Raw genomic sequence first — 10,046 nt, 5'->3', positions numbered from 1 at the left:
GCCTACTGCTCAGAAAAAGATTCCTTTTAAAATATTACTGCTGGGGCTTCCCTGGTGGCGCAGTGGTTGAGAATCTGCCTGCCAATGCAGGGGACACGTGTTCAAGCACTGATCTGGGAGGATCCCACAGCAGGGCTCTATTACACGGCAGACTAGTGAGCCACAACTAGGCCCGTGAGCCACAACTACTGAGCCTGCGCATCTGGAGCTTGTGCTCCGCAACGAGAAGCCACGACAGTGAGAGGCCCGTGCACCATATCTTTGACAAGTCCGGGAGCCTCATGCCTAACATCATGCCTCCATGGTGCCCCAACATCTAACTTGTGATAATCCTGAGGGAAACTCTTCTGCCCTCTGATCCCACATGCCACGCAGTGCAGACCAAAAAATGGGGGGGGGGATTGTTATGTCTTTATCATATATATGATATCATTATGTAATATGTAATGTCCTTCTTTATCCCAGATAAAGATATAATTCTTACTTTTTCTCCTCTATAGGTGGTAAGCTATTTTTTTTCTGCCTTCTTTTAAGGATTTTTTTCTTTTTTCTTTGATATTCTGTAGTTTGAAATGACATGCTCAGTTATAGTTTTTAATTCTCTCTGGTGTTTTCTGAGCTTTCTGGATCTGTGGTTTGGTATCTGACATTAATTTGGGAAGTCCTCAATTTTTTCAAATATTTCTTACATTCCTTTTTCTCTTACTGCTTTTGTGAACTCTTCGGCCATTGCCTAGAAGTCAGCCCTTTTGGGTAAAGAACTCCGGGGTTATGTTGCCTCAAAATATAAATCACAATAAAAGATGTATCTCCATATTCTATAGACATAATAAAGACTTCACCAGGAGACTCCTTATTGCCTTTGGAGTCCAGACATTGCTGATTTTGACCAAGACACTTGTTTTATTTCTCAGAATACAAATGCTAGATTTTTCAAGAAGATACTCATTGGAACTTCCATTTCTCCTAATGAGCATAATGGAATATTCAAAGAACTCATATTTAAGTTACAAAGCAACAATAGCAATTGAGTTCTGCTCTTCTGTCCTCTTCCCCCAACCTGCTCTCTTGCTGAGATTCACAATTGCCACAGGCTTTGATTAATGTAAGTCCACACACCCTGAAGACACATACACCATCTACCAATATCATACAGTTCTCTCAGCTGCCATTACTGGCCATAAAGGAGGACACTTCTACCAATATTGTTTTTGATGTCTACCTTGCCTTGTGGCCCTCCTTCCTGGTCAGGTGCCTACTTTGTGTTCTAGGGAGGCACTTGTCAGTCATTATCAAAGCTTAAAGGCATAAAGAGGTCAGTTACAATAAAAGGCTAAAATTAAGACCCAGTTTTGAAGTTTGCCTTGACATCACAGGAAAATGGGAGGGCCTGAAATAGTCTAATCTCATGTTCTTTCCACTGTGTTCCTGTAGATAAGGTCTTCTAGCTAGACAACTCTTTATCAAAAGGACGAGGCACATTTCCTGTTTATCCCTGAGTAAGAAGTTTTAGTTCTCTGCTAGTGATTTGAAGTAACCAAACAAGTAGATTAAATCCTCCCATGGGAACCATGGGGCACCCAATCTTATTGATACTACAAAAACTACTTCTAACAATCCCTGTTCTTTTCATGAGTGCAGTACTCAGTCACTGTGTAATGTGATGTTCCTCCTCTCTTGAGCTGTATGCAGTTGATAAAATGCTGTTAATCTCATCTGTCTATTGTTGTGTGTTCAGGTATCTTCATAACCATAGGACAAGAATCCCTCCAGTCAGTGGGTGAAAGGAGGTGATCAAAACACAAGCCTTAAAGATAAGAGAAGAATTACAGTCAAATACAGAAGAAGACAGAGCTTACTTTGAAAAGGATGAAAGAGTAGATGGGTGAAATTGAAAAATATGGGTAGGAGGACAGCTCCAGTTATGCGTAGCAGAGTGACTTGTATTTATCTCAGTAAAGTGAAAGGCAAAGTGCAGTGCTATGAGTGAATTGGGGGGCTTGAAATGTATGAAAATGAAACTGCACCTTTAAGAAGGTCAACACAGTCTTCTAAGAATCAAACAGAGTCTTACTGGATCTTAGCAAAGGCCCCTGCAAGTAGTCTTGAATTCCTTTGAAAATTCTTCAGGAATTTACTTTCTGTCTATTAAGTACTGAGCAGAAACAAATTGGAAAACGGAAGTAAAAATATGGCAACTGCACATGAAAGAATAAAGGCAAAAAGAAAAAAGACAGCAGAGTGTACAAATGCAAAGTAAAGCATAAAGCTTTCAAAAGGAAATGAAGAGACTTAGAAAACTGGATTAATAGAAAACTAAGAAGATGGTGGAAGAGTAAGACATGGAGATCACCTTCCTCCCCACAGATACACCAGAAATACATCTACACGTGGAACGACTCCTACAGAACACCTACTGAATGATGGCAGAAGACCTCAGACCTCCCAAAAGGCAAGAAAGTCCCCATGTACCTGGGTAGGGCAAAAAAAAAAAGAATAAACAGAGACAAAAGAATAGGGACGGGACCTGCACCAGTGAGAGGGAACTGTGAAGGAGGAAAGTTCCCACACACTAGAAGCCCTTTCATGGACGGAGACTGCGGGTGGCAGAGGGGGGGAGCTTTGAGGCCGCAGAGGAGAGTGCAGCCACAGGGGTGCAGAGGGCAAAGCAGAGAAATTCCCACACAGAGGATCGGTGCCCACCAGCACTCACCAGCCGGGTGGGAGGGGCTGGGAGCTGAGGCTTGGGCTTCGGTCAGAGTGCAGGGAGAGTACTGGGGTTGGCGGCGTGAAAACCGCCTGCAGGGGCTTAGTGCACCACAGCTAGCTGGGAGGGAGTCCGGGGAAATGTCTGGACCTGCCAAAGAGGCAAGAGACTTTTTCTTCCCTCTTTGTTTCCTGGTGCAAGAAGAGAGGGGATTAAGAGCGCTGCTTAAAGGAGCTCCAGAGACAGGCACGAGCCACGGCTAAAAGCGGGGACCCCAGACACGGGCATGAGATGCTAAGGCTGCTGCTGCCACCACCAAGAAGCCTGTGTGCAAGCACAGGTCACTATCCACACCCCTCTTCTGGGGAACCTGTGCAGCCCGCCACCGCCAGGGCCCCGGCATACAGGGACAACTTCCCCAGGAGAGCGCATGGCGTACTTCAGCCTGGTGCAATGTTACGCTGGCCTCTGATGCCGCAGGCACGTCGAGCATCGTACCCCTCCCTCCCCCTGGCCTGAGTGAGCCAGAGCCCTGAATCAGCTGCTCCTTTAACCCCATCCTGTCTGAGCAAAGAACAGACGCCCTCTGGCAACCTACAGAGGCAGGGTCAAATCCAAAGTGAGCACCTGTGAGCTGTGAGAACAAAGAAGAGAAAGGGAAATCTCTCCCAGCAGCCTCAGAAGCAGCGGATTAAATCTCCACAATCAACTTGATGTACCCTGCATCTCTGGAATACCTGAATAGACAACGAATCATCCCAAATTGAGGACGTGGACTTCGAAAGCAAGATATATTATTTTTTCCCTTTTTCCTCATATTATGAGTCTGTATGTGTATGCTTCTGTGTGAGATTTTGTTTGTATAGCTTTGCTTCCACCATTTGTCCTAGGGTTCTGTCCATCCATTGTTTTTTTGTTTTAGTGCTGGACACCCTATGCCAAACAACTAGCAAAACAGGAACACAACCCCATTCATTAGCAGAGAGGCTGCCTAAAATCATAATAAGACCACACACACCCCAAAAACACACCACCAGATGTAGACCTACCCACAAGAAAGACAAGATCCAGCCTCATCCACCAGAACACAGGCACTAGTCCCCTCCACCAGGAAGCCTACACAACCCACTGAATCAAATTTAACCTGCTAAATGGATACAAAAACAAGACCTATATATACGCTGTCTACAAGAGACCCACTTCAGACCTAGAGACACATACAGACTGAAAGTGAGAGAATGGAAAAAGAAATTCCACGCAGATGGAAACCAAAAGAAAACTGTAGTAGAAATTATCATATCAGACAAAATAGATTTTAAAATAAAGACTATTACACAAGACAAAGAAGGACACTACATAATGATCAAGGGATCGATCCAAGAAGAAGATATAACAAATATAACTATTTATGCACCCAACATAGGAGCACCTCAATTCATAAGGCAAATACTAACAGCCATAAAAGGGGAAATCGACAGTAATACATTAATAGTAGGGGACTTTAACATCTCACTTTTACCAATGAACAGGTCATCCAAAATGAAAATAAATAAGCATATACAATCTTTAAATGATACATTAAACCAGATAGACTTAACTAATATTTATAGGACATTCCATCCAGAAACAACAGAATACACATTTTTCTCAAGTGCTCATGGAACATTCTCCAAGATAGATCATATCTTGGATCACAAAGAAAGCCTTGATAAATTTAAGAAAATTGAAATTGTATCAGGTATCATTTCTGAGCACAATGCTATGAGACTAGATATCAATTACAGGAAAATATCTGTAAAATATACAGACACATGGAGGCTAAACAATACGCTACTTAATAACAAAGTGATCACAGAAGAAATCAAAGAGGAAATCAAAAAATACCTAGAAACAAATGACAATGGAGACACGACGACCAAACACCTATGGGATGCAGCAAAATCCCGGAGCTCTGCTGCAGCCATGACTGTGTCTTCCTCAAAGAGCCCTTGTCTCCTTTTTATTAAGGTAATGCTATTCACATAAAATATAACCCATTAAAAAGGTGCAATTCATTATGTTCTTTAACCAGCATTTCTATCAAGATCCAAGCATTTTTATCAGCCAAATTGTATCTGTTAAATCCCTGCTCCCCATTCCATTATTCTTCAGCCATTGGCCAGCTAACATGCTGCCTTTTGTGTCAGTTTTCTTTCACCAAGAATGTTTTCAGGATTCATATATGTTGCAGCATTAAGTGGCTGGCTAAATAATATACCACTGTATTTTATACTACAGTGTCTTTATCTGTTTATCTGAAAATGGAAACGATTTTTTCACTTATTAGTTATTGTGAATAATACTTCTATGAATATTGTTGAGAAATATATGAGTCTCTTTTTTCAGTTGTTTAGGAAACTGGTAGTGGAATTGTGGGTCATGTGGTAATCTCTTTAAGTTTTTGAGGTTCCAGTTTTTCCTTATCCTGTCAAACATTTATTGTTATTATTCTCCATTTACTAAATTATATCTACCCTAGTTGCTGTGAGGTGTTAGTTATCTCATTGACTTTGTTTATTGAAGAAGAGTCGATTTACAGTGTTATATTACTTTTAGCTGTACAGCACAGTGATTCAGTATTTTTTCATATTATAGCCCATTATAGATTTCTACGAGACAATGGCTATAATTACCTGTACTGTACAGAATATCCTTGTTCCTTATCTGTTTTATGCATTGTAGTTTATATCTGTTAATCCCATTCCCCTAATTTGTACCTCTCCCTTCACCCTCCCCTTGGGTAACCACAAGTTTTTTTCTGTGTCTGTGAGTCTGTTTCTTCTTTGCATATCCATTAAGTTGTATACTTTTTAGATTTTACATATACGTGGCATCATACAGTATTTGTCTTTCTCTTTCTGACTTATTCACTATGTATGATAGTTTCTATCATAGTTTCATCCGTGTGGCTGCAAATGGCAGAATTTCATTATTTATGGCTAATATTTCACTGTGTGTGTGTGTATATTACATATATTTACACACATCAAATCGTCTTAATCTAGTCATCTGTTGATGAACCCTTAGATTGCTTCCATGTCTTTGCTATCAGTGTGTGATATATAGTGCTGCAATAACATAGGGGTGTATTTTTTAAATCAGTGTTTTAATTTTTTTTTGGATATATACCCAGGCGTGGAATACCAAAATAGTTCTACTTCAGTATTTTAGGACCCTTAATACTTTTTTCCACAGTAGCTGCACCAATTTACATTCTCACCAACTGTGTAAAAGGGTTCCCTTTCTCCACATGCTCTCCTAAATTTGTTATTTTTAGACTTTTCCATGATCGCATTCTAGCACGTGTGAAGCGTTACCTCTTTGTAGTTTTGATTTGTATTTGGCTAATAATTAGTGATGTTGAGCATTTTTCATATGCCTGTTTGCCATCTGTGTGTCTTCGCTGGAAAGGTGTCTGTTCAGGTCTTCTAACCATTTTTGATTGGGTTCTTTGTGGTTTTTTGATATTGAGTTGTATGAGCAGTTTTGTGTTTGGGGCTATTTACCCTTTGCTGGGCACATCATTTGCAAATGTTTTCTTGCGTTCAATAGATTTTTAGTTTTGTCAGTGGTTTTCTTTGTTGTGCAAAAGATTTAGGTTTAATTAGGACCCATTTGCTTTATTTCTTTTGCTCTAGGACACTGAATCAAGAAGTATTGCTGTGATTTATGTCAAGGATCATTATGCTTATGTTCTTGAGTTTTATGGTGTCAGGTCTTACATTTAGGTCATTAAACTATTTTGAGTTTATTTTTGTATGTGGTGTGAGGGAATGTTCTAACCTCATTGTTTTACATGTAGCTGTCCAGTTTTCCCAGCACCACTACTGAAGGGACTATCGTTTCTCCATTGTATATTCTTCACTCCTTTGTTGTGGATGAATTGACCATAGGTGTGTGGGTTTACTTCTGGGCTTTCTATTCTATTCCATTGATCTATGCATCTGTGTCTGCACCAGTACTATGATGTTTTGAATTGTATAGCTTTGTAGTGTAATCTAAAGTCCAGGAGGGTTATACCACCAGCTTTGTTCTCTTTTCTCAAGATTGCTATGGGAGTTGATAGCCTTTTGTGATTCCATATTAATACTAGGATAATTCGGTTTAGTTCGTGAAAAATGTCATTTGTGTTTTGATAGGGATTGCATTGAATCTGTAGATTGTTTTGGGTAGTATGGCCATGTTTACAATATTAATTCTTTCAATCCAGGAACATGGAATCTCTTTCCATTTTTTTATATCATCTTCAGTTTCCTTTGTTAGTGTTTTATAGTTTTCAGAGTATAGGTATACGTTTGACTTTTTCCTTAGGTATTTTATTCTTTGTGATGTGATTTAAAATGGGATTTGAAAATTGTTTTCTCTTTCTGATATTTCATTAATAATGTCTAGATATGCAACACAATTTTGTACCTTAATTGTCTATTCTGCCAAAACCTAACTGAACTTAATTTATTAGTTCTAATAATTTTGTGGTGAAGACTTTCAGGTGCTCTTTATAAAGTGTCACATCATCTGCAAATAGTGAGTTTTTCCACTTCCCTTCCAATCTGGATACATTTTATATATTTTTCTTTTCTGATTGGTGTGGCTAAGACTTCCTTTACTGAGTTAAATAGAAAAGATGAGAGTAGGCATCCTTTTCTTGCTCCTGAATTTAGCAGGAAGGTTTTCAGCTTTTTGCCTTTAGCATGTTGTTGGCTGTATATAGTTATTAAATACCTTTATTACATTGAGACATGTTCCCACCTTAATGAGATATTTTTGTCATGAACGAACGTTGAATTTTGTGAAATTCTCTTCCTCATCTATTGAGGTTATTGTGTGATTTTTATCCTTTCTCTTTGTTGTTAAAGTGGTGTATCACATTTACTGGTTTGTGAATGTTGAACCATCTGTGTGACCTTGGAATAAAACCTCTTTGTTATGATGTATGATGCTTTTTATATAGTGTTGGATTAAGTTTACTAATATGCTGTTGAGGCTGATCACAGATATTGATCTGTAATTTCCTTTTTTTGTGTGGTGTCTTTGTCTGGTTTTGGTATCAGGGTGGTGGCTTCATGGAATGAATTTGGGAGTGTTCCTTCCTCATCAATATTTTGGAATCGTTTGAGAAGATGTTAGTTTTCCTTTTATGTCTGGTGGAATTCCCCTGTGAAGACATCTGATCCTGGACTTTTGTTTGCTGGAAGCATTTAAATGACAAATTCATATTTACTTCTAGTGATTGGTTTGTTCAGATTGTTTCTTCTTAGTTTATTCTTGGCACGTTTCTAGAAATTTGTCCTTTTTTTCTAGATTGTCTTAGTTTGTTGGCGTATAATTGTTCATAGCATTCCTTTTTTTTTTTTTTTTTTTCTTTTTTTCCTCTGTTGAATCAGTTGTCATTTGTCCTCTTCCATTTCTTATTTGTTTGGGTCCTCTCTTCTTGTTGTTGAATCTAACTAAAGTTTACCAGTTTTTTTTTTTCCAAAAAAAGCTTTTAATTTAATTGATATTTTGTGTTGTCTTTCATTCTCTATTTTATTAATTTGCTTTCTGATCTTTATTATGTCATTCCCTCTGTTGACTTTAGATTTTGTTTGATCTTTTTCTCAATCCTTTATGTTGCAATTTAGGTTGTTGTTGTCGTTTTTGAGATTATTATTGTTTCTCTATCACTATAAACTTCCCTTTTAGAACTGTTTTTGCTGCATCCCATAGATTTTTGGAGGTTGTGTTTCTTTTTCCATATGTTTTAAGGTATTTTCTGATTTCTCATTGACCCAGTGGTATTTAAGTAGCATGTTTCTAGTCTCCACGTTTGTTATTTTCCCACTTTTTTTTTCTGTTGTTGAATTCTAGTTTCACGCCACTGTGGTTCATAAAAATGATTGATATAATTTCTATCTTAACTTTGTTGAGGCTTGTTTGGTCGGCTTTTATGTGGCATATCCTGGAGACAGTTCCATGTGCACTTGACAAAAATGTGTATTCTGCTGCTCTCAGATATAATGTCCTGTAGATTTGTATTAAGTACAATACAACTAGTCTATTGTGTTATTGAAGATCACTGTTGCCTTACTGATTTTTCTGTCTAGATTATCTGTCCATTGATGTCAGTGGGGTGTTAAACTTTGTACTCTTATTGTATAGTTGTCAATTTCTCCCTTTACATGGATTAGAGTTTACTTTATATATTTAGGTACACCCTTGTTGGGTGTGTATATGATAACCAGTGTAACATCCCCTTTTATTGATCCCTTTATCATTATATAATGTTTTTATTTGTCTCTTGTTATAACTTTTTTAAGTCTATTTTGTCTGATATGAGTATTGCTACCCCTACTTTCTTGTTATTCCTGTTTGCATGAAATACTTTTCTTCCATGCCCTCAGTTTCAATCTATAAGTCTTTTGCTCTAAAGTGAGTCTCTTGTAGGAAGTGTATTGAAAGGTCTTGGGTTTTTTATCTAATCAGCTATGCTAAGTCTTTCAATCATATTATTTCCTCCACTGACTTTTAAAGTAATTAATGATTAGGTATGTATGTATTATCATTTTGTCACTGTTTTATGGTGGTTTTTGAGTTCTTTTATGGTCATTTTTTCTTTTTTCTTTTTTTTTTGCTTGTACTCGATGTGATGATTTTCATTAGTAGTATGCCTCTGTTTCTTTTTGTTATTTTGCATATCAGTGTTATGTTATTTATTTGTGATTACCGCGGTGTTCATATATGTTGATCCTCAATTATATCTACTTGATTTAAACGAATAGTCATTCAAGTCCAAACATGTTCTAGAGATCTACATTTTTATCCCCCTCCCCACCTTTTGTATTTTTGATGTCATATTTTACATCTTCAGGCTTAACGGTTTTCTATTTATTGCAGTTATCACTTTTACAATTATTTCCTTTAATCTATCTCTTGTATTATTTAAGTGATCCTCAAATCTTACTATATACTTGTCTTTTTAGTGGCATTTTCCTTTTCCTGTAGATTCTCACCTTCTTGCATTGAGTGATGACACTTCAACATTTAAGGGCAGGTTTAGTATTGCTGAAATCTTCTCGCTTTTTTCTTGTCTGAGAAGTTGTTTATATTATATAAAATTATATGTGTTACATAAAATATAATTCCTTGTACTGTAAATGATCACCTTGATGGGTAGAGTATTCTAGGCTGCAGTTTTCCCTTTGAGCACTTTGAATATATCTTGCCACTTCCTTCTGGCCTGCAAAGTTTCTGCTGACAAATCAGCTGACAGCCTATGGGAATCCCTTCTGTGTCACGCTCTTTTTCTCTTGGTGCACTTAGA

The sequence above is a fragment of the Neophocaena asiaeorientalis genome, unplaced genomic scaffold, assembly GCF_003031525.2.
Source record: "Neophocaena asiaeorientalis asiaeorientalis breed wild unplaced genomic scaffold, Neophocaena_asiaeorientalis_V1.1 scaffold1496, whole genome shotgun sequence".
NCBI lineage: Eukaryota > Metazoa > Chordata > Mammalia > Artiodactyla > Phocoenidae > Neophocaena > Neophocaena asiaeorientalis.
The sequence above is the reverse complement of the archived record's forward strand: the minus strand, read 5'-3'. Positions refer to the sequence as shown.